Below are 26019 nucleotides of genomic sequence, written 5' to 3'. Positions count from 1 at the left end.
TATCAAAATAATTGGCATCAAATGCACACATCACATCACATCTCTGTCTGTCTGTCTGTCTCTCTCTCTCTCTCTCTCTCTCTCTCTCTCTCTCTCTCTCTCTCTCCTCTCTCTCTCTCTCTCTCTCTCTCTCTCTCTCTCTCCCTCTCCACCAACCGCCATTCCATACACTCTGTACAACAATTATAATTCATTTCTTAGTTCTGTGTTTTAAAATATGCAGTTTCAGAATGGATCAATGGATCAATAGTTTGCATTCTGCACAAATTGCTTATGTATTTATTGTTATTGCTATTATTTCTGCTGATAAAGAAATAGTTCTTCTCTTCCTCCTCCTCTTTCTTCTTTTCCTTCTCTTTTTTCTTACTCTCTTTCTTCTTCATCAATGTTGTTACCATTTGTTGTTACTTTCCTTTTTACTTAACACAATCCTCCCCAACTACCACCACATTGTATCATATCTTGTCTTTGTACTATGCCCTCTTAGGTCTCTAGAGCCAATAAAAATATCATAAACATTATTATTATTATCATTATTATTATTATTATTATTATTATTATTATTATTATTATTAAAGTGGTGAGGTGGCAGAATTGCTAGCAGGCTGGGCAAAATGCTTAGCAGTATTTCACCCGTCTTGACATTCTGACTTCAATTTCCACAGGGGTTGACCTTGCTTTCATCCTTTCAGGGTTGATAAATTAAGTACCAGTGAAACACTGGGGTCAATGTAATCAACTCATCCCCTCCCCCAAAATAGCTGCCCTTGAAGCAAAATTTGAAGTCATTATTATTATTATTATTATTATTATTATTATTATTATTAAGAAGGCAGCAAGCTGACAGAATCATTAGCATGCCAGGTAAAATGCTTAGTGGTATTTTAACCATTGCTACGTTCTGAGTTCAAATTCCACTGGGGTCAACTTTACTTTTCATCCTTTCGGGGTCGATAAAATAAGTGCCAGTTGAGCACTGGGCTGATATAATTGACTAACCCACTCTCCACGAAATTTCAGGCCTTGTGCCTATATTAGAAAGGATGATGATGATTATTATTATTATTATTATTATTATTATTATTATTATTATTATTATCATCATCATCATCATTATTATTATTAAGGTGGTGAGTTTGCAGAATTGTTAACATGCCGGGCGAAATGCTTAGTGGTATTTCGGCTGTCTTTACATTCTGACTTCAAATTACACCAAGGTTGACTTTGCCTTTCATCCTTTTGGGGTTGATAAATTAAGTCCCAATGAAACACTGGGTCGATGTAATCAATTAGTCCCCTTCCCCCAAATTTCAGGCCTTGTGCCTTTAGTAGAAAAGATTATTATTATTCTTAAGGCAGTTGGCAAACAAATTCATTACTGCTCCAGACAAATGGCTTCGTGGCATTTTTTGTGGCTCTTTACATTCTGAGTTTAAATTCTGCTGAGGTCAACTTTGCCTTTCACCCTTTCAGGGGCCATGAAATAAGTACCAATCAAGTACTGGAATTGATGTAATCGACTTACCCCTCCCTTCAAAAACCATTGACCCTGCACCAAAATTTGAAACCATTATTACTGATTTGACTCAGGTTCAGTCTTAATATTAGTAGGATTTATATGGGTAGTGGGTAACTACCTGTAACCTCAGGTATCCACAAGCTTTTAATAGTCTTTCAAGTCCTTAGAACCTTCCTGATAATCTATCCTGTCTCTAAGGGGCAAACTTTCTATAGAAGCTCTACAGAGTATTCTATTCCAACCTCCTTTAACCATTTGTCTATATCTTTGCTCACAGTACCCAATGCACCAGTAATTATAAGCACAACCATTACAGTTTTCATACTCCAAATTCTTGCAATTTCAAATTTTAAGGGATTGTATTTTTTTTTTTGTCCTCTTTCTTTATGATCCTGGAATCAAACGAACATGATAGATTAAGTAGTAAGCAACTTCGCTTTTCGTTGTCTTTTACTGTTATGTCTGGTCTATAATTTTCTAGATTATTATTATTATTATTATTATTATTATTATTATTATTATTATTATTATTATTGGATTTATAGCATAAGCTCTTGGGCAGACAATGGTTATTAAAAGTCTGCAAACTACAAACAGGAATGCTAATGGAAAAAAACAAACAATATTTTAAGATAACATCACTAATGTACAGCTTGGAAAAATACTAGAACCAACTGGATAATCCATAACAGATGGATCTATACTGGCTGTAAGTCACTAGGATACTATTGGCAAGAAGGTGCCAACTAAAGGTCAATAAACCACGCCATTTAAGGGCCTTGTCTGTAATAAAGAAATTGTTATTGTCATCATTGTTGTTAGGACAGTAAATTGGCAAATGAGTAGAGCAACAGACAAAATGCTTAGTGATATATACTGTGGCTCTTTACATTTTGAGTTGAGTTATCACTGTGGTTAACTTTGCCTTTCATCCTTTTAGGGTTCCTTAAAATAAAGTACCACTCAATACAATACAAGGATCACTATAATCCACTAAACTGTCCCCCAAATTTCAGGCCTTGTACCTATGTTTGAACATTTTTGCTGCTGTTGTTGTTGTTGTTGTTATCTATCCCCAGGTCAGACTTAATCAAACAAACGTATGGTCAAAAGCAATCCAGCCATGACTAATCCATCTCAATTTCAGACATAGTATATCTAAAACAACATTACCCAATGTATCCTTCCTTTAAGAGAGTAGAGAGAGATTTGCAAGTTCATTGACTGCTATTTCTACCAGTTAAAGTGACCATATAAAGACTCTCTTATCAGTTTATTATTATTATTGTTATCAAGGGTAAGATGGTGAGCTGGTAAAACTGTTAGTATACTGTGCAAAATGTTTAGCTGCATTTTGTCTTTACAGTCTGAGTTCAAATTGCACTCAGGTTGACTTTGCTTTTCATCTTTTTGGAGTCAACAAAGAAAGTACCAGTTGAACACTGGGGTCGATGTAACTGACTTGCCACCACCCCTAAAATTGTTGGTCTTGTGCCAAAGTTTGAAACCATTATTGTTACCAAGAGTGGTGGATGGAAGAACTGGTGTATTCTTTTCCACTCTAGACAAAAGGCCTAAAATTTTGGGAGAGAGGCCAGTCGATTAGATCAACCCCAATGCACAATTGGTACTTATTTAATCAACCCTGAAAGGATGAAAGGCAAAGATGACCTTGGTGGAATTTGAACATAAAGACAGACGATGGCATGCTAACGCTTCTGCCAGCTCACCACCTTACTGGTGTATTACTGGATAAAATGTCTTACTGAATTTTGAGTTCAAATCCTACATCCTCAACTTTACCTTTCAGTCATGCAGGGTCAATAAAGTAAAAAACCAAGGAAACAACGAGATTGATGATCATGCTCTGAAAATTTTGTGGCTTAATGCTAATCCTTCTCTCTGGGAGAACAACTATAATATATTTAGATACTAGGGTCTTTTACAACATCTTCAGGCTAAACAATACAACCTGAGTGGAATTGGTAGACAGAAATTGTATGAAAGCCTATCGTCATCATTGTCGTCATCTTCATCCTCATCCTCGTCATCATCGTCATTGTCATCATCCTCATCATTGTTCTCATCCTCGCCATCATCGTCATCATCATCATCACTACTGTACAGCTTTCCCAACCACAGGTTCAGTCCCACTGCATGGCAAGTGTTTTCTACTATAGTCTTGGGCCAACCAAAGCCTTGTGTGTGGATTTGGTAGACAGAAACTGAAAGAAGCTTGTTGTGTGTGTGTGTGTGTTTATGTTTGTCCCACTAGTGTTGGTTTGTTTATGTCCCTGTAACTTAGCAGTTCAGCAAAATCAAAAGACCAATAGGATAAGCACCAGATCTAGCATGAGTAGTTAGCACAGGAGTAATGAGAAACATGTGTTCAGGAGAAGGCAGAAAGACTTTCAAGTCTGAATGACCAAACTTCTGAAGGCCACAAAGTGACACTACAACTGTTTCCATCTGTGAGTACAGAAACAAATGGCATGAGACAGATGGTCTGAGCAAAAGGCCAAGTTGATGGCCTTTTATCAGGAAGAACTAAAAAACAAGAAAAACAGAGGAGAGAGGAAAGTAGTGGGGAGCAGCCAAAGTAGCAGGATCCAGCTTCCAAAGCACCATCAGTCACAACTTCAGAAATGGAAGAGGAAGAGGCCACCTCATGCCCAATCCTAAAATTAAGGGAGCAAACATTCCCTCTTCTAACTATTGCTGCTAGTAAGCACCACTCCCTCTCTTTGTAATTAGCAGAGGTCAACTTGGCTTTTCATACTTCTGAAGCCAATAGAATAAAACACCAGTTAAATATTGGGGTCAATTTAAAGGACTCACCCACACCTCTCAGTATTGCTGGCTTTGTGCTTAAATTAGAAACCATAATTACTATTTTTATTATGATTATTATTATTATTATTATTATCTCTATATATATAAACAGCAAAATGCCTGTGTGTGTGTGTGTCCTTTATACAAATCCACAATTTTTCAGTTAGAGAACTTGCACTTTCTATGGTCATTCAAAACCGTCCAAGGGTGGTTGTGCACATCTTTACATTTCCCCAGTCACCCAGCAAAGCCATTAAAAAATCAATAGAAGTGACTTTTTTGTGAATTTTCTATCCAAAACCCAATCAAAATGCTCGAAACTTGATACGCCAATTGAATGCCAGCTAGCTGTATGTGATAGGTCGGAGGTTTGGACAGTACTTGAGTGTATGTGCGCACGCAGCTGTATATGTATGCACTAGTACTATGACCCGGCACTGCCGGGTCATAGTGCTAGTTATTATTATTATTATTGTTATTATTATTATTATTATTATTATTATTATTATTAATGCATTCACTAAGGCAGCAAACTGACAGAATTGTTAACACACCAAGCAAAATATTTAATGGCATTTAATTTGTCTTAACGTTCTGAGTTCAAATTCTGTTGGGGTCAACGTCACCTTTCATCCTTTTGGGGTCAATAAAATTAGTACCACTCGAGAACTGGGGTTGGTGTAATCAACTTACTGCCTCCCCTGAAATTGTTGGCCTTGTGCCAAAATTTTAAATCATTATTAATGCATTCACTGATTGTCATGGAATTATCTGTTCCTGTAAGTTTACCAATTTTTTGTCTTTTTGCTTTAACAGGATTTCATAAATGTTTTTATTGTTGAACATTTTGTTGCAGAGCACACCAGAAGAGGTGCATGGTCTTTTTCTTTTTATTGATCTTGTAGAAAGCCATATTTTAATTGAATCATTACCGTTGTGAAAAATATATTGTTTTTAATAATTTTTCTTTTTCTTTTTTAATGGAGTCCAGAGAAAAAATAATAATAGTTTTTACTTGATAAAAAAGAGAGGGAAGTAAGAGATGAAGAAAGGAGCAAGGGGGAGAGTAAGAATACCTCACCAAATAAGTGGCATTTCTATTACAGTAACTACTGCTGCTGCATAGCAACCAAAAGCATTGATGTCACAGCCAAAGCTGCTAGATTACACCAAGGAAATGCAGATAATACCAAAATCTACACAGCTATTTGTAGTAGTAGCAAAAAAAAGCAAAAACAAAAATAACAATGATGAAATCACAACTAAGATTACTATCATTTGTCAACGCTGACAGTCAATGGATGTATCATTTACTCGGGAACAAAGAAAATATAGTGTATAATACATAATACAAATGATAGCATATGCCCTGAGGTGATGACACTTCCAGCTGAGGAAATGAACAGCACCCTGAATAAGAACACTTCTTTACAGGTGCATCAACAATAGAGACAGAAAGCTGCAGTATCTCCAATACAAACCAAGAACTGCTTGGAAGAGTCATGGTCTGCTGTGATTTGTGTGACAAGAGGGAAACAGCATGAAGCAGTGGTGGCCATCTGAAACAGCATGGAGGAAGCGCAAGGATTTTGTCATTACCCCACCTTATACAGAGCAATGGGTGACCAAAGTTGTATCACCAATCTGCTGCCTTGCAGGACCAGATCAGCACAGAGAAGTCATAGGGATTAAGGCCACCTCCCAGTATAGCGTTCCAGATGTAGGCTACACCAGAGAATTTTGCTAAAACACTTATGGTTCCACTTTAGGAAGTGTAAAGCCTTGAGAGAAACTCCCTCAGGGTCAAAAAGCAATTATACTCTACCTTGCAAACTTTTTCTTGGAGGCCCAACTAGTCAGATGTTTCTTGAGGCAAGGTACAATGGTCAGACAACAGTACACCACTGACTGAAACAATGCAGGTGTCACTCACTTCTCCCTGGCATGTAACCCTTTAGCATTTAGATAATTCTGTCAAATGTAATGCTTATTTATTCATATTGGTTTGTAATTTATCTTGCATTATCTTGTAGCTTTGACATTTCCATGATGTGATCATTTATTTTTTAGACTAACATTGTAGGAAGGCTGGATCTGACCAGTTTGAACATAAAACAAGAAGAATATTTTAGCCAGATATAGCCAGTTTAAATGCTAAAGAGTTAAGAAACATTTTCCTCACAGCCCATTCCTGAATGAGACTAGGCACCTTGCTCGTGATTTCTTCCTAGTATTTTTCCCTTCACCCAGTGACTAAACCATTAATAAAAAATATTATTAATAATTATTTCTAAATCAGAGACAAGGCCTGAAATTTTATGGGAGGGGGATAATTGATTGTATCAACCCCAGAACTTAACTAGTAATGGATTTATTGATCCTGGTCGAATGAAAGGCATGGTTGACCTCCATAGGGGTCAGAACATTAATGGCCATAATTGCAGAACTCAGAATATTAATGGTCATAATTGCAGCATTAGCTGTGAGCCTGAAGTCTTAAAAAGACTTGGATATACTGGTATAGTTGTTGAGTCACTAGACATGAGTGTTTGGTAGTGCCAATATCTGAGCATGAGGACAAAGGTTTGGATTTTCAGATCTCTGGTCATCTCTGTCTTGCTCTATGGTTGCAAGACTTGGACACTGTCCAAAGCCCTCAGGAGCCATCTGAACTCCTCTAGTAGCAGGATGCTTTGCAGGATTATGAGTTACCATTGGTTGGATTTTGTGTTCAATCAATGACTATACTCAGAAACTGGTATGTGTCCTGTTATTTGTAAGATCTGGGTGTGTCAGTTCAGACTGTTTGGTCATGTTGCTCTATTTTTTAGGTTACATCCTGCATACCATATCCTCTTCTCTGAGGATCAGCTGGGATGACAATTCACAATGGTCGGCCTCGTGTCACATGGTCATGGCAGATGAGGAGATATCTCAGAGAGATGGGAACTGACTAGGACACTGCTGCTCGGAGGATAGCCTGGGATGACCCCAGCAAATACTGACAAATAGTGGATGCAGTGACACGCTGCAATGGTGCATGCTCCGGTATATTCCCCAACCTGATCTGACTTCACCTCTGTGATTTTAACTGAAAACTTACAAAAGATAGAATATAATACAATAAAGAATATAGCTCTATGTTTTATAGATTCAGACATTCAGTCACCCATTTAATGTAAATAATTGTTTCAAATTTTGGCACAAGGCCAGCAATTTTAGACGAGAGGCTTAGACAATTACATCAACCCCAGTACTTAACTGTTACTTTATTTTACCAAGCCTGAAAAAAATGAAAAGTAAAGTTGGGCAGAATATGAACTGAGAATGTAAAGAGTCAGAAGAAAGACTGCTAAACATTTTGTTTGATGCGCTAACAATTCTGCCAACTCACAGCCAACATTATTTAAAAGTAAAGAAATCATTAGCATTTTGGGTGCATTAATTTTTACTAGTATTATATTTCATCCACTTCAGATGTGAGATGCCATGCTCTCATATTTCATTTCTGAATACAAAGGTCATATTTTGTCTTAACATGTGAACCAAAAATTCCACATACACAATCTAGAGTTGTAGTTTTCCTTTACCTACATCAAACTATTAAATATGATTGTACTTTCTGTTTCTAGATCAAATTTCTACCATCCAATTTGAACCTTGTTACCCAAAACAGTAAAATGCCAAACTGATTAGCATTTTCTTTTCTCTTCTTTTTTTTTTTTTACTTGTATCAGTCACTGGACTGCAGCCATACTGGAGGATTGCTTTGAAGGGTTTTAATTCTACTGATTGACCATAGTACTTCTGTATTTTTAAGTCTGGTACTCATTCTAATGATCGCTTTCGCTCTACCACTAAGTTATGAGGATATAAGCAAACCAACACTGGTTGTCAAAAGTAATGTGGAGGGGGGGGGGACAAAAGCACACAAACACACACACACACAAGCACAATGTGCTTCCACACAGTTTATATTTACCAAATTCATTCACAAGGCATTGGTCAGCCTGGGGCTATAGTAGAAGACACTTGCCCAAGGTACCATGCAGTAGAACTGAACCCAAAATCACATGGCTGTAACACAAGCTTCTGAACTACACAGCCATAAAGTATTTAATTTCATCTTACAATATTCTGAGTTCAAATCCCACCAGGATAAATTATGATATAAAATAAATTGTAAAGAAAAATAAGTAGAACCTCAGCTTTATGGGGAGATGCGAAATTTAGATGCTGGGCTATTTATGCTCCTCCCAAAAATATAACTTTAATCTTTTCAGAAACCTCTAGGGAACATTAGAAGCAGTATTTAGTTGCTGTTTCTTCATTATGTTGCAGATAAGAGATCTAATTTGAACTGAACTATCATCAAATAAGTAAACTCACACCTCATTAAATTCAGCCATTTTGACTACACAACAAATGAACTTAGGAACTGAAACCAGATCACAGACATAATTCACTGTGAGCTTTCTACTTACCCCCTACAGCTCTTTATCCTACTGCCTACCTTATAATAAAAATAAGTTCAGTGTACAGAGGATATGAGATATTTTTGCATTGTTGATTCGTTTTTGACTTAATCAATATCAGACATTTTAATGTTTCTCTCATTCTCCCTATCATTATCTCTCATTCTCTCTCTCTCTCTCTCTCTCTCTCTCTCTCTCTCTCTCTGTTTATGTTAGCATCTACTTTTGTACACGTGTAATATCTCTCTTCATCTGTCTCTCTCTCTCCCCTTCTCACTCTTTCTATCTGTATGTGTTTATTTCTGCACATAACTGCATGTGTGTGTGTGTTTGTGTATGAGTGCACACGCACACGTGCGTGCTTGCCTCCAGTGCCGAAACATACTGACATCAAAACAGGTTGAACATACAGTCAGTTGTGCCAAATCATAAGCATCCAAACATCCACACTGAATTATCTCACACTGGAGCACAGGCATGGCTGTGTAGTTAAAAATTCTGTTTCACAGTCAAGTAGTTCTGGATTTGACCCCATTGCACAGTATCTGAGGCAAGAATTTTCTAACATAACCTTCGATTGAACATTGATTTTTGAGCAGAATTTGGCCAACAGAAACTGTACCAAAGCCTAGTGTGTGTGTGTGGTGTGTGTGTGTGTTGTGTGTGTGGGTGTGTGCGTGTGTGTGTGTGTGTGTGTGTGTGTGTGTGTGTGTGTGTGTGTGTTTGCGCATGTGCAAGCATATGTGATTGTGTATGCATATGCATATCTTTCACCATTGAGAAACTGATAAACTTTCACCACTGAGAAAACTGATAAACTAGTGTTTTCAGCCTGAATTACCATCTAGTATTTATTGTATCTCAGTCACACAGATACTCCTTCACCACCATAAATATAGTGAACCATTGCAGTTTGAAACCTGTAACCAATAATGCTTTTGTTTATAAGATGTGATATCAAATAAATAAAAATAAGTATTGATCCAGAATGATACAGTTATGGTTAACTCCTCCGATCACCAACAACAGCTTGACTATCAATCTCCACCCTTGTCTGAAGTTATCATCTTCATTGAGCTCACTGACTTTCAACTGTTTTCGCTCTTGCCCCACTCCCATATTAATTACTGGTGCTGCGGAAATCAAATCTTTATCAGTCTTGAACTCTCTACAACAATGAGTATCATCACTCATCTCTCTCTCTCTATCCACTCAGTCGAGGTCAACTCTCGGTTACTCGATGGATCAGTGTTCTCCAGCCAGTTCTATCTCAGGTCACTCCTTTCAGATTGGCTATGACCATTCCTGTGTCACTCTTAATGGTGTCAAGCCAGCGGGTTCTTGGTTGACCTCTTCCTCTCTTGCCACTGACCATTCCAGGGATTTTCTCCGCATAATATGACCAAAATATGCCAATCTATGCTTGGTGATCCTAGCTTCCAGCGACAGTTTCGGCTTCATCTGGTTAAGAACTTCTCCATTGGAGAGCCTCGCTGTCCATGGAATGCGTAAAAGTCTTCTCCAACATGAAAGCTTGAATGCATTAATTCTCTACTGGTCAGCTTTCTTTAGTGTTCAGGTCTCACATCCATATGTTGCTATTGGGAAGACGATTGCATTCACCAATCTGCATTTGGTAGCGAGGCTGATGTCTCTACTCTTCCAGACCTTGCTCATGCTGACCATTGCCTCTCTGCCTAGTACTATCTGCCACCTTATTTCACTCATACATATCCATAATTGATGAACAGATACCCAAAGCACTCTTGATCTCCTTCTTACTTTTCAACTCAGCCTTTACCAAATTAATCATCTCTATCCCTATTAGATGCCTAATCACAGCTACCCACCATGTATCCATCATAATACATAACACTCCACAAACGTTTTAATAATGTTCAAATGTACTTTCCTTAGTGATATTGTATTCATAACATAGCACTGGATTACAAACACTAGTCTTCTTCTTCAGACATAGAAAAAATATTTCAGCTCTCAACTGTTACTGACTCTCTACAAAGAATATTTGTTTCTCCTCTTCTCTTCCCAACTCTACTAAAAAACAGAAAAAAATAGCTCACTTTGCAACCACATCTTTTCAAGTTCAGTCCAACTGTATCACACCTTGTATCTACAGTCCTGGACCAACCAATACCTTGTGAATGAATTTGGTAGATGGAATTTATGTGGAAGCCCATCATGTGTGTGTGTTGATGTGTGTGTGTGTGTGTCGTGAAATATGAAGAGAAGCTTTCAGCTACAAGAAAAATGATGCCACCTGTATCCTTTCTTCCTTTCTAGTCAGCACCATGCATTCCTTACTCTTTCACGCTCTACTGGCAGACAACAACTTCTACACTATCAACTACCAACCAGCGAGCCAACCTTTTTGTTACTACCACTACAATTACCGCTGTCTCTCTAACTACTTGTTGGGCAAACAAATAAATATATGTAAATACTATTTCTTCCTTCTTGGTGTTGATTCTTTGATGTTCACTGCTTACTCCAACACAAGAAACTGCAAGCTTTACATCTACATGCTACATTTGGTAGTCGGCCACATCATATCGACATGACATGGCATGTCACTTCAACCACCACAATTGGTGACCACAGCCACTACATATATATATATATATATATATATATATATATATATATATATATATATATATGTATATATAATTTCAACAATTGAGGGTAAAATTAATTAATTAATCAATTTCACCAAGTATTCAGTATGCAAAGGGACCATTAAGGCGAATTCAAATTATTACATTATATAAAAGGGCTTAGTAAAATAAATTACTTTGCCGCATACTGAACTCATTAGAAATAGCAGCTAAAAAAACTTTTTTAAAACTATTTCTAATACTTAAGAAAACCTCTCTCATATAGTGTTTGCTCAATTCAACTCACGCAAATATGGGGGTAGAGACATTAAAAATCAAGTGCAAAGGTTATTTGAGAACGTACGTTTCAAGATTAGTCAAAGTCGACATTTCTATCATCAGCTCAGAACTCCCTGGTTTGGATTTGAAAACACTGAAAGTGGGAGCATACCCTTTCGGCTTCCTCTCGCTTCTGAAGATCTGCTCGTAACTAACAGTGCCAACAAACTCAAAAATGCAAGCGAAGAATTTCTGCTCTCCCCTTTCCACCAGCGTGGGTTAAAATCAGTAAACACTATGCTTTTTTCGGTAAAATCCGCGGCATTATATATAATTCATCTCTCTCTATATAATGCCGCGGATTTTACTGAAAAAAGCATAGTGTTTACTGATTTTAACCCACGCTGGTGGAAAGGGGAGAGCAGAAATTCTTCGCTTGCATTTTTGAGTTTGTTGGCACTGTTAGTTACGAGCAGATCTTCAGAAGCGAGAGGAAGCCGAAAGGGTATGCTCCCACTTTCAGTGTTTTCAAATCCAAACCAGGGAGTTCTGAGCTGATGATAGAAATGTCGACTTTGACTAATCTTGAAACGTACATTCTCAAATAACCTTTGCACTTGATTTTTTAATGTCTCTACCCCCATATTTGCGTGAGTTGAATTGAGCAAACACTATATGAGAGAGGTTTTCTTTAAGTATTAGAAATAGTTTTAAAAAAGTTTTTTTAGCTGCTATTTCTAATGAGTTCAGTATGCGGCAAAGTAATTTATTTTACTAAGCCCTTTTATATAATATATCTATATATATATATATATGTATATATATATATATATATATATACATGCACACATGTATGTGTATATATATATATATATATACATGCACACATGTATGTATGTATGCATGCAAGTATGAGTGTCTCTGTGTGTTTCTTCACGCCCCCATAACATAGCAGTTCAGTAAAAGAGGCTGATAGAATAAGTACCAGACTAAAAAAAAAAAAGAAATACTGGTGTCAATTTGTTTGACTAAACACTTCACTTTCTATTTCATATCTTATCTAGAATAACTATTGCTTAAATATTTTCTCACACCGTCTCCAATGAAGGGATATATCAAATATCCCGGAAACAGCTGTAAGACCTTCTATTTATAAATGTTCTGAAATCTTTCACAGCCTTGGATTTTTATCTCATTCTGTCAATTTTTTAATATATACTCATGCTGATATATGACCTACGTTGGACTCCTCATTCGCATAATCACCGAACCTGGAGCTTAACTATAGTCTGTCCATAGCACTTACTCAGCGTTACCTGACACCTTTGGGTCTTCTTGACACCATTACCTCTCATAACCTATATTTATTCTGCAGAAAGTAAAGGAATTCTTGAACACATGATGGCTGTGAAGACAGCTTAGAAAATGGAAAAAGTGACCAGCATGCTCTACAGAGAATCAAACTCTTACTTTTCCACTGTTTACAGCAGTGCTTGGAAGAAAGGTGTGTAGTGTGTGATCACTGCATTGACCATGTGAGAGAAAGTTGAGCAGAGAATCTGCATCAAATTTTGCCTAAAGCTTGGTAATACCTGCTCAGGGGCCTACGCAGAGTTTTCAAAATGTGTTCATCGTTCTCAATGCAATCATGGAGATCTCATGCAACTGAACCCCAAGTGTCTTTTTGCTTCAGCTGAAAGCAGTTTTAGCACAAACCCATATCTTCAGTGATAATGGACTGAACTGCTAAGGGACATATTTATGCTTGACCATAAGTAGTTATGGTCAAGCAACTGAAAGGCAAGTCTGTGGTATTCAGCTACAACAATATTTCTGCTTCAGTAACTCAGTGCTGAATCTGCCCGAAATGTAATGGAAAATAGGTCAATTTCAAAACATTGATGTACAGGTCACAAAACTAAAGTTTGAAGGGAATAGTTGTCTTTTCCTTTGATTACTAGATAGAAGCAAATAGGAAATAACACTTACTGACCAAAGAACAAAAAAAAATTTTAATTTTGTTACCCAGTGTTATTTACCATGGGGAATAAATTAATGTTATATACAAATACCAAAGATAACAGAAAATTAAGATCTTTTAAATAGTATTGCAACTATGAATTTTTTTCTATAAAGTATATAAGTCAGTTGAGTTTATCCAAATTAATTAAAATTCACGTTATTTCATTAAAACATGTGGAGAGACAAAAACCAGGGTGATTTAATCCCTAGAATTCAGTTTATAGAGGCAAATATAAATATTTTTAGCTCACTTAAACCAGCAATCTATATTTTCTGTCACTATATTACCTACCATGATAACAATAATAATATATTTGTTGCCTTCTTTTTAAGACAGTAGATAATGCGTTGAGGGAAATTTGGATGCTATTTCTAGTACAACTTCAAAGCAAACTCAGTTATCGAGAAACCTAACTTCAAAGAAGTTCACTAATAAAAGTAGTTAGTACCTACTAAAATGTACCAATTCGATTGTTCTCACCAGCAAAACTAAAGAATATGAAATGCAGCTTGTCATCTCAATTAACAACATAAATATAACAAGCATACATGTGAATGCACAATGCACACACACACATGAATGCACACATGCACATGTGCACACACATACACACAATAGATGCATAACAGGAATTTATCTAACAACACCTCTACAGCATCCACACCATGCACAAAATACATAGTAAAGAAAGCCAAACACATAATTACACACAGAGTAAGACTACCTACAGATATTACATTTAGATAACATAAAGAAACAACAGCACTGGCATATAAATTATTTTCTCTATGATAGGCACAAGGCCTGAAATTTTGTGGGAGGGGACCAATCGATTACATTGACCCCAGTGTTCAACTGGTGCTTATTTTTATCAATCCTGAAAGGATGAACAACAAAGTTGACCTCAGAATGGAAAGTTGGAAGAAATGTCACCAAGCTTTTTGTCTGATGTGCTATCAATTCTGCCAGCTCACAGTCTAAATCATTCTTTCTATTATAGGCCAGAAAGTTTAGGAGATGGGTCTAGTTGATTATATCAACCGCTCTGGAGATATGCTGTGACTTTCGAAGACCCGACAAATGAAGTGGGTTCATGGCTCGCAGGACAGCTTGCTGTGCTAACCTTGGATCGTAGAGTGACCCGCTTTTCTTGAGGAGACCTATTGAGTCAAGTACGTTAACACCAACATCAAAATGAAAATCAAATGGAAATTGTAGTTAAGATACCCGTGCTGGTGACACGTTAAAAGCACCATCCAAATGTGGCAGATGCCAGTGCTGCCTGACTGGCGTCTGCATCAGTGACACGTAAAAGCACCAACGATCATGGCCATTTGCCAGTCTCCTCTGGCAACTGTGCCGGTGGCACGTAAAAAGCACCCACTACACTCACAGAGGGCATCCAGCTGAAGAAACACTGCCAGATCAGACTGGTGCCTGGTGCAGTCTCCTGGCTTCCCCGGCCCCAGTCGAACCGTCCAACCCATGCTAGCATGGAAAACGGACGTTAAACGACGATGATGACGAGTGCTCAACTGGTACTTATTTTATTAACCTAGAAAGGATGAAAGGTAAAGTTGATCTTAGTGGGATTTGAACTCAGAATGTAAAGCTGGAAGAAATGCTGCCAAGCATTTTGCCCAGCAAGGTAATGATTCTACCAGCTCAGTGCCATACTGGTATACAAATAATACTTCAAATCTATCATGAATTATATACCAGTTCGGTTTGGATGTTCAATGTCTCTATAACAAGCTATATAGAAACAACATAGTGAATATTCTTGACTGGTTTTTGTACATAAACTATCAAAACATATTAGAGAGCCTCTAGGTCACAAAACCTGCTAAAAATTACAGCTAACTATCCCTCAGATTATACATCGGGTAACATAGTCATTGATACATTGCCTGAAATAAAGATAGAGTGATTACAGGTGGAATGCTTTTGATCACACAATGCTCACCTGGGGTTAAACAACAATAATAAAACAGTTTCTTGTGGAAAGTTCCATCCTACACAATCTCAAATATCCACAACAGCAGCCTTAGATCAACTTCCATCTCAACCAATTCTGACAAACAAATAGAAACACATACCACCAAAATAGCTATACATCACAATGACAACATAAACTGTCTCACTAACTCCACACTGTACTAGGATGTACACTAGCTAAAACAGTGGTTCTCAAATGGGATACATATAAGATTTTTTGGTGTCTATGTAACAAAAGAATAAACTAGGGATCCACAATAGTATTTTAAGAGGCCTTGAAAAAATTTTGCTTTTGATGTATGTATTAGTATGTATTGCAAGAAACAGATAGATTTCTTTCTCTAACGTTTTACTTAGTTCAAACTACACAAGTTAATGTGGGAAAAATAAAATGGGGATTTTGAAAGAAGTTTCTATAAAACTACTTTTTATACTTCGAATGGCTATGGGGATCCACCATAATAAAATAGTAATCAAAGGGGTACATAGATAAAAAATGGTTGAGAACCCCTGACTTAAAACATAAGCTAAAGACAAACAACTTTTGCACTCTGTCCAATTCCCACTTAACTTTTATTGTGGTTGCCACTAAAGCTTAATACCATCTCACTGCATTTCATTGAAATCTCTTATCAATATTTTATGTCCATCTTTCTTTGATGTCTTGAATATGCATTCCTCTACCCTACTTATCTCAGTATCTTATATTCCTTTATATATATGTGTGTTTATGTCTACATATGCATGAGTGTGTGTGTGTATGAGTGTGTGTGTAGGTGTATATATGCATGTGTGTATACACATATCTATTCATACATATGTAGGTATGTGGTTGTGTATGTATATATATATATATATGTATGTATGTATGTTTGTATGTATGTATGTGTGTGTACATATGTATATATATATGTATATGCATATATAACACGTGATCACATGACCAACCAAGCTATCAGATGTTGATACACATCGCTAGTCACAATGCACATTTGCATTGTTTTAGCGTTAAAATGATGCCACCCTGCTGGCTAGGCGAGCAGGCCAGCATTCCCACCCTGATTGAAAAGTGGAGCTTGAGCAATGTGAAATGAAGTTTTTGGCTCAAGAAAACAGTGCACCACCCACTCAGGGGATTGAACCCATATATATAAAATAAAGGAAGAGGAAAACAATCCCAGGGCAGGACAAGCTTATCAGATCATTTAAAATATTCTAATTAATGTCATTAATGTAAAGGTGAATCGAACTATCACCTTTACATTAATTACATTAGTTAAAATATTTTAAATGATCTGATAAGTTTGTCCCGCCTTGGTATTGTTTTCCTCTTCCTTTAGTTTATACCCGCTGACTCAGAAGTCTGCTATGGTTCCTCAGCGCCAGCCTCCATTGTGAATTTGGATCCTAATGGATTACCAATTACAGCACTTAAGCAGCGTACCTATTGGTTTAGATCATCACTGACCTAAAACTTTCCTTTTCTATTCTTAGAATATTTTTGTGCAACATCTATTTCGGTCTCTTTCTCTTTCTTTGCCTCTCTTTTGCTTTCTTCCCAATTTCTTTTTCTCTTTCTTTCTCTCCATAATACTTTACTTCTTCCTTCATTCTGACTTTCTATCTGTCCATCTTTAGTCTCCAGTCCTACAGGACATTTTCATTTTCCTTTGCGTTACCCAATGTTACTCTATCTTGCAGCCGTAAAGCTTTTTAGGAGTGGCTGTGTGGTAAGTAGCTTGCTTACAAACCATATGGTTCTGGGCTCAGTCCCACTGCATGGCACCTTGGGCAAGTGTCTTCTACTATAGCCTCGGGCCGACCAAAGCCTTGTGAATGGATTTGGTAGACGGAAACTGAAAGAAGCCTGTCATATATAAATGTGTGTGTGTGCATGTGCATGTGTGTGTACATGTGTATGTGTGCATGTGTGTCTGTGTTTGTCCCCACCAACATCGCTTGACAACCTATACTGGTGTGTTTATGTCCTCATAACTTAGCGGTTCAGCAAAAGAGACCAATAGAATAAGTACTAAGCTTACGAAGAATAAGCCCTGGGGTCGATCTGCTCGACTAAAGGCAGTGCTCCAGCATGGCTGCAATCAAATGACTGAAACAAGTCAAACAATAAAATATATATATATATAAATACCCCTAACTATTAAGGTTATATATGCCTTCATGATACCAGTTAGTGTCTATCTACTTCTATGCATTCACCATTCTGTTTTTCTTTTATACTGTCCTGTATTCCTTACAGCCCTTCCACTCATAATCTACCTCATTCTCTCTTACATGATCGAAGTGAGAACTACTAATCTCTTTTACTAAGGATATTCCTTAATTCAACGAGGGAACGGCTAACTACTAATATCCTTCATTATGGATATTCCTTAATCCTTCCTCTCTGGACATAGAATAATTGGCTTTTATATGACAATCAATGCACCATATGCGCACCTATTCAAGAAATAGCTGTAACAGGCTTTGTAGATAATACCTTAATCCCTTATTTAATCTAACAACTCTGCAATTATGTTTGAATTATAAATTACAAGCTTTAAAGTGATACCACATGTTTTGCTTGTTTATTCTTCTTTCTAACAAACACACACACACACACACATACACATATATAGAGAGACAGACAGATAAGGGAGATGGTGGTTTTGTGGTATCTATGTTTCTCTTCCTTTATAGTAGTGAACTATGAACCTCTGAAAGAGCAGATTGGACAACAGCAAAAAAAAAGAGAGAAATGATCAGACTGCCACACTGCATCAGACACATTACAAGCCACTTCATGTTGGAATGTACAGTGCATTCCTCAACAAGATTGCTGGATCAGTTGGCTTTGCCATTTGCTCAACTACCTAAACACTCAAACGAGCCAGGCCAGAGTGAGGAAGGATGCACAATAACAATAATAATAACAATCAGCTTGAAACCGCATATTGTTGGGGAAGGACATGGACAACTGAAGTGACCCTAGTCATGACTAATAATTATTTCACTGACTTTGTAAAAATGAAAGCAAAGTTGTCAGTTATGGGATTTGAACTCAGATAGAGAAAAGAGATTTAAAAAACAATAAAATATTGTAAGACCATTTAAAAGTACAATAATCTTCAACTGATTATAATTTTGCAGAAATGTCAATGATAATTCAAAACTGTAGAATAAAATGATGATAGTAATAATATTTGTTTAAAATTTTGATACGAGGCCAGCAACTTTATGTGAGGGTGTAAGTTGATTACATTAATCCCCACTCAACTGGTACTTATTTTATTAACCCTGAATGGATGAAAGGCAAAGTAGACCCCAGCGGAATTTGAACTCAGAACATAAAGACAGATGAAATGAAACTTATATATTTTGCCTGGCATGCTAATGATTAACTGTCATTAGTTTAGTTAAAATGAATATATGACTCTTCTTTGAACACGCGGTTGTGTGCAACCCCTACCCAGGCTTAACACTCATCACCAAGCCTAATCTTTTTTCCTTTTCGAAAATCTATCCCTCTGAAATTTCCTCTTTTCCCACAAGTGCTAACTTACAAAAGTTCAAGAGTATCATTAATGACATCAATCTCGCTTGTCTTAGAAGAACAACAAAATTCATGGGCACTGCTCCCTCCTCCAGACCCAGCAAATGGAAAAACAACCAAAAGTCATGGAATAGCACAACACTCCTTCTTAATAAAGATTACTACAATATTTGATGGTTTATAAAGTATACTTATTTTCCCCCAAAATTGTCTCAGAAAATCAGTGTGTCTTATAAATACAAGGTTAGGGTGTTTTGGTTTACTGGCAAGTGATGGTTGAAGAAAGAGGCTGCCAAAATTAAGGCATGTCTTATAAGCTGCTATCAAATACAGTACTTTCAATACCACATAATTATCTCCCCCATAACAAAGTTGTATAGCCCCAGATCATCCCTGCTCACACATTTCTATGGCAGACAGGTAGTAGGCCAAAGCAACTAGACACGATCCACACGTACGTAGTTCCAGTTATATCATTCCACCATCAAACTGAGGACCACAGTGCACACTCCAACATACAGAGATGAATTGAATGGGATGCACGTGTGACAGTCTGGACATGCTATATTCTCTCCATTGTCCAGTCTCTTTCTTTATGTCCATAGATTCTTGCCTCACAACAAACTGACACTCTAAGGCAGAATTTGCCAACCCAAACAAAATCATAAATATTAATGTAACAGGACAAAAATGAAATAATTGAAAGCTGACCTGCCCTTATAGAATATAAATTCAGAACTTTATCTAAATACTCCAAGATATTTAGTTTCAATACTCTGCCATTTCTATCAACCCACAACTGCAATGTCATTGAAAATATTATTAATGAACAAGATTTCAAGCCAACCAGGGCACTCCACCAAACGAAATAGCAGCCAAATTCTTCTCCAGATTACAATTCTAACATCTTAAAATATGATTAAAAGAAAGGACACGTTGAATAATTTAGTCTTAGTTTAATAAGATAGTTCCGGCTGGATCACAGGTATTCTTGGTAAGGGCTGACCTAGCGCTAAACAAGAACATCCCTGGAACCAACTAGAAAGTGTGCCACTGCTTGACCTGAGTAAAACAGGAGCAAAATACTCTGTTCTCCATCACTACAATCACTCTGCTAGCATGAAAAAAGAATAGATGGTCACGATTGAATCGCCTTTGATCGAAAGTTTGCTTCATCAGACGGAATTAACCTGCGGCTATACAACATGGACTGTCTTATATTCGTTTGTGTGCTTATGTAAAAACAAAAGTTCAAATAAATTATTATCCTGTAAATCATTGTATATTTATTCTATTTTTCTAAATTCCTTAATGAGATGCCATAAAATGGAAATGTCAACAAATCGATAGATAACACATATCGATAAATATTTATGTAAACAGACTGATATCTAATATCCCGTTTCTAGTTAAACAGATGGCATTGTTTGTAGAGTCGCTTTAGCAGTCAGTGAAGAACAGATTAGAGTGGCACGCTTAAGACGCACTTCCTAAAAATTATGTAGACTATTATAAATAAAAGCAACAATACGAAGTTACAAATACTCTCTCTTTCTTTCTCATACGCATACACGTGTATATATGAGAGAGAGAGAGCAGGTATGAGAAGGGTGTATAAACGATGTTGACGTTAAAAGAAAAGAGCTTATAAGGATGACGTTTCAACCAAAATAAGATCAGTTTCATCTAACTAACACTTCCATATAGAGTTAGTTGCCCCAGAATTAGAGTAGAAATACGCTCATTCTTACTGTTTTGTGTATTTATATGAATGTGCGTGCGTGAGCGTGTAAGCGGGTCTTGTCATGTTATGAATGCTGAGAGAAAAAGATTATAAAGGAAATTAAAGAATTTGACAAAAATCAGGTAAATAAATAAATATGTAAATATTATATAGGTATTGCGACAAAGGTAAGACAGCCTGGGGATAATGAAAGAGTAATTCGTTCAAGTTGATTTATTTACACTGCTTTGCCTTAAATAGAATCAAAGTTTATTCATAAAAGGCAATCTTTCGCCTTCTAAAGGCGAAAGATTGCCTCATAAGATCATTCCTTTTCTTTAAATGGAAAAACTTGCGTACATGCTTTCTGACTTCACAAGCGCCCACGTTACTAACTATTATTATTATTTTATTTATTTATTTTGTTAATTCCGTTTTAGTTTTCTTCCCCACTTTCAACGATGAGATTCATTCACCCCCTCAGTTCCCCTATCAAAGAATTTATAAGTATCTTGTCGATAATTCGAGTTTATTGTTTTTCAATAAACAGCCGTTCAGATGGGCTCTGTATTTTAAAGAGTATAGTAACAAAAACGAAAAACAGCTAAAACGTGTTTCAAGTGCAAAGAATTAATTAGAAATTATATTTCGATATTGTTTAACTGGAAAAGAATTTTTTTCCCAATTATTTGTAGGTGTAAATCGTATTTTTTTCCTTTTTTTTTTTTCTTTTAAGTTTCCAAACAAAACTTGAAGAATATTTATCAACTATTGATTATATTGAATAAGAAAAAAAATTGGCATACAAAAACCATATTTGTCAGTTAATTTAGTGCTTTAAAATGTCTCTTTGTGCGTAAAACTTAAGGATCACCAGTATTGATAATAATTATTATTATAATTAATGCTGGCATCCTGAAACGCAATTTACATGGGAGGAAAAACAAAAATCAAAAAAAAAAAAGAACAGGCATACAACGAGTACACTGAAAATAGCGAAAAAAACTTAACTCCGAATAATTAACCTCAGTAATTTCTTGTTTTAAGATTAGATGGCTGTTTTGTGATTATAACAAAGAAAGTTTTGTTTTGTTTTGTTTTTTTAACTGTTTAAGTGTGAAAGAATTTAAGGAAAACCTCAACAGGGCAGTTTTTAGGAAGAGTTGCTACAATAATCGAGAGGGGAAAAAATAAAACAAATATTCAAATTAAATGAGTTCTTATTTAGGTACAAAATATGTATAAAGATCCCCGTGAAGCCCTTTATTTCAGACACAATCGAAAGATGCATATTCATTAGAAGTGTCTTGCTGTTACTGCTGTTTAGTCCCAGGTTAAATCTGATTGAGCAGACCTTTATAGCCGAAGGTGTTCCAAACGTATTCCAGGCGCATTTCGGATTCTATTATATTCTATGACTATTTCTTAATTAAGACTGTAGGGTGTGTTCTAACAAAGATTTGGCTGTTATTTCTAGTGACTACAATGAGCGGTGCGAGTGATACTGCTAGTATTACGGTCAGTCTATTTGGGTACTTATGAATCGAATTAAGTTCCCGACAAGTCGAATTTATGCCCAGATTGCCATTCCCGGTCCTAGCCATATCATTTACGTCGCATATGTTCAGGGGAAAGGCATGAACATTACACACACATTTCCTCTCTCCTATAAATCCGAAATCCCACTCAGTACCTGTGTGAGAGAAATTTATTCATGATCTTTTCGTGTGTGTGTGTGTGTGTGTTATACGGAATGGCATGCTGATTTATACCTATTACAAATTTCCATTCATTTGTATAAAGACGAAGCGTCAACGATTTGTTTTTCTACATAAACAAACATTGCCAGGGGTTGACTGGCTGAATGAATGATAGGCGCGTTGTTTAAACAGTTCTTGGATAAAACGAAAGCTTTATACCAGCCCTGAATAGCAGACTCTTCGATTAATTTTCGCATAATCTAATACAAGAACAAAACCGTCTGGCTTTAGATAAATATACTAACAACACATCGTGTGTGCCAACATACGCACAGATTACAATTAGTTCACACCGGAACGTCCGGACCATATTAATTGTTGTGGTGAGTGAATGCTTGGAATGATAACTAAGGAAATCTCGTGTTTTACTTACCATATTAAAAACTGGAAATATTTGTAAATCCTGCGTGTCTCACTTTCTCTTTCTTTCACTATTCCCCTCTGTCTTTTTCTCCTCCAATCTATATTTTCACTCCCAATTTGTCTCTCTCTCCCGTGGTTTTAAATCCCCTACTACTTCTCTCTCACTGTTTCTTTCTCTCACTCTTCATCTCTATCTGCCTTTCTATCTCTCACTCTTCATCTCTATCTGCCTTTCTATCTCTGCACCATCCTTCAACTCAACTCCTTATGAAATAGGATTGTTCCAGTCGCAATGATATTACTTCGCCTAATTCTATTTCATGCTTCTTGTTTCGGTCTTTGATGCTGTTTCATAGAACGGTGCCATCACAACAGAACTCTCTCTCTCTCTCTCTCTCTCTCTCTCTCTCTCCAAACACTTTCACTTTCTCTGCTTTTTTTTTTAATTTTTTATTTAATTAACTCCTCTCATTCATTTTCTTTCTCGTTCGATTTGTCTCCTTTATTCCGTCAATTATCGCCTCTCTCTCTCTCAAACATTGAAAATAATCGGTTTTTAAGCTTTAACATAATCCCTTTGGATCCAATAGCAGAAAAACTAAATAGATACAAATTTTAACCAGCAGCTTTTAGTTTATTTTATGTTCTATCATGTCTAATATTATGATTATTTTGTTTAGATCCCATACAGCGACTGAATCGTTTAAAGTAATTAAGATGTTAATATTCGTATGCATAAGCATGAACAGGGGTTTATGTAAATACATAAATACTATTTATAAGATAAGTAGAAATTTAATAATTTCAGTTGGAATGTCATTCGAAATTCTCGGAAGAAAAAGTGTCATTGTTTTACAATAGTTATTGGCTTTACTAAGATCCATGTGGCCGTTAAAAGCGACTGAGAAATTAATGAATGAATGAATGAAATATCTGAAGAATTCTATCAAGAATTGGATTTTAGCCATAAGCTGACATGGGACAATTGTAACAATTCTACTCTATAGGATCGGCACATTTGTATCCTCAAACTAAAATTTTCTACAAATTATTTTGACAATTCTCTTCCCTTTGCGAAGTAGAATTTCTTATAGCACTTAATGTGTTTGGAAATATCTAAGTCCCACCACCTTTTAATATGGTTTATGATTTAGGTAAAAGGTCGACAATTTTAAGAGGCGGGGTTGGTTAGTCAATACCATCGACTCCAGTACTAGACTAATACATTATATTATCCATCCTAGAGAAGTGAAAGGTAAAGTTGATCTCAGTGAGATTTGAACTCAGAACATAAAGAAATGCCGCTAAGCCACACACCTCCCTCCCCTCCCTGACGATTGAACGATTCTGCCAGCTCGCTACCCTTACCAACCCATTCATTTTAAAATAATGTTTCACGGCAGGAAATTGTTGGGCGGGGTTCTGCTTGTTTTGTTTTTGTATTTCTGTTGGGGTTTTTTTTTTGGGGGGGGGGGGTCGTCCACTGCAATTAAAATTAAATTCTAGCTAAATTCTTAAATAGCATTAAAAAGTGAAAAAACAGTCTCTACAACTCAGTATGCACCCTTAAAAATAGCTGAATCGATGAACATAGAAACATTCCGAATGTAATCAATACGGATCACAAGTGAGCAATTATGTTGACAATTATGCTATCTAAACGCCTTCCTGAATAAATAACTTTTTACACAATTGGTAAAAGGAAAATAATTAAAACTGTCTGGATCATGGACTTTCAATTGTTCTACTAAACCAATCGAAAGTCTTTTGTATGGTGATATATATATATATATATATATACAGATATATATATATATATATACAGATATATATATATATATATACAGATATATATATATATACAGATATATATATATATATATATATATATATATATGCCATGTTGATTCGTTAGCTACTGCACGCATTTTTTTTCTCTCCTTCTTTCTGTGTTTTTCTCTCTGTGTATCTTTCTGTTGAAGAGCGTAGGCTCGAAACGTTAAAGACTTGTTTTATTTATATTTCCTGAGCGCCATACTAATACAATTGTTCGTTTGTTTTCCACCTGCCTTCGTCTTTTGTTTATTTTCATAAAGCTTCCCGTTATATATATATATATATACAGATATATATATATATATATATTATATATATATATATATATACAGATATATATATATTATATATATATATATATATATACAGATATATATATATATTATATATATATATATATATATATATCTGTATATATATATATATATATATATATATATATATATATATATATTATATATACAGATAGATAGATAGATAGATAGAATTTGTGGTTGTGGGGCCATAATTCTGCCCTCCATCTTCCTGCTCTTCCGACCTCTAGAACCTTGCATTTAAATTTGGTTACAGTATGTTTTACTTATATTTCTCACTTCACTGTCTGAAAATGTGTTTGATTTTGCATGCTGCCCATGTGAGGATCGTTTATGGATTGCATCTATAGTATAATGTCAGATATTACCAAATACTGAAACTATGTAACCTGAAACAAAGGAATACCAAGTTCAAGCCCATGCTCTTTTTTTCTTATTATTATTGATGTATTTTTATATTACATTACAGCTTACCTCAGATTATGAAGAACCCCATGTGAATATGCAAAAGTGGGTGTTTCATCCTTTAACATTTAAACCAGCCATGTCCAGCCAAAATATCCTTCCTGGTTTAAGTTCAAATTGGCCAGATCCAGTCTCTCACACCTACCCTATAATGTTAGTCTAAATAATATGCACTCACATAATCAAAATCTCAAGGATACAAGAAAATACAGAATAAATAAGCATTGCTTTTGATAGAATAATCAGAATGCTAAAGGTTTAATT

The 26019-nt window shown here is 36.0% G+C and overlaps 2 protein-coding genes across 2 annotated transcripts in view; both read right to left on the bottom strand.

The window, feature by feature from the left end:
* Positions 1–23540, bottom strand: part of LOC115212920 (pirin-like protein) — a 53003-nt gene extending 29463 nt beyond the window's left edge. Inside the window, exon 1 of the mRNA XM_029781746.2 lies at positions 23151–23540. The gene's annotated coding sequence lies outside the window, so the exon portion shown is untranslated. The remainder of the gene's footprint in view (positions 1–23150) is intronic.
* Positions 23541–25336: 1796 nt separating this feature from the next.
* The window catches only part of LOC115213109 (claspin-like), a 43040-nt gene continuing 42357 nt past the window's right edge, over positions 25337–26019 (bottom strand). The window contains exon 11 of the mRNA XM_036503866.1: positions 25337–25353. The gene's annotated coding sequence lies outside the window, so the exon portion shown is untranslated. The remainder of the gene's footprint in view (positions 25354–26019) is intronic.

This window comes from Octopus sinensis, linkage group LG6 (genome assembly GCF_006345805.1).
Source record: "Octopus sinensis linkage group LG6, ASM634580v1, whole genome shotgun sequence".
Classification (NCBI taxonomy): Eukaryota; Metazoa; Mollusca; class Cephalopoda; order Octopoda; family Octopodidae; genus Octopus; species Octopus sinensis.
Note: the sequence above shows the minus strand (reverse complement) of the source record. Positions and strands in the feature narration are given on the sequence as shown.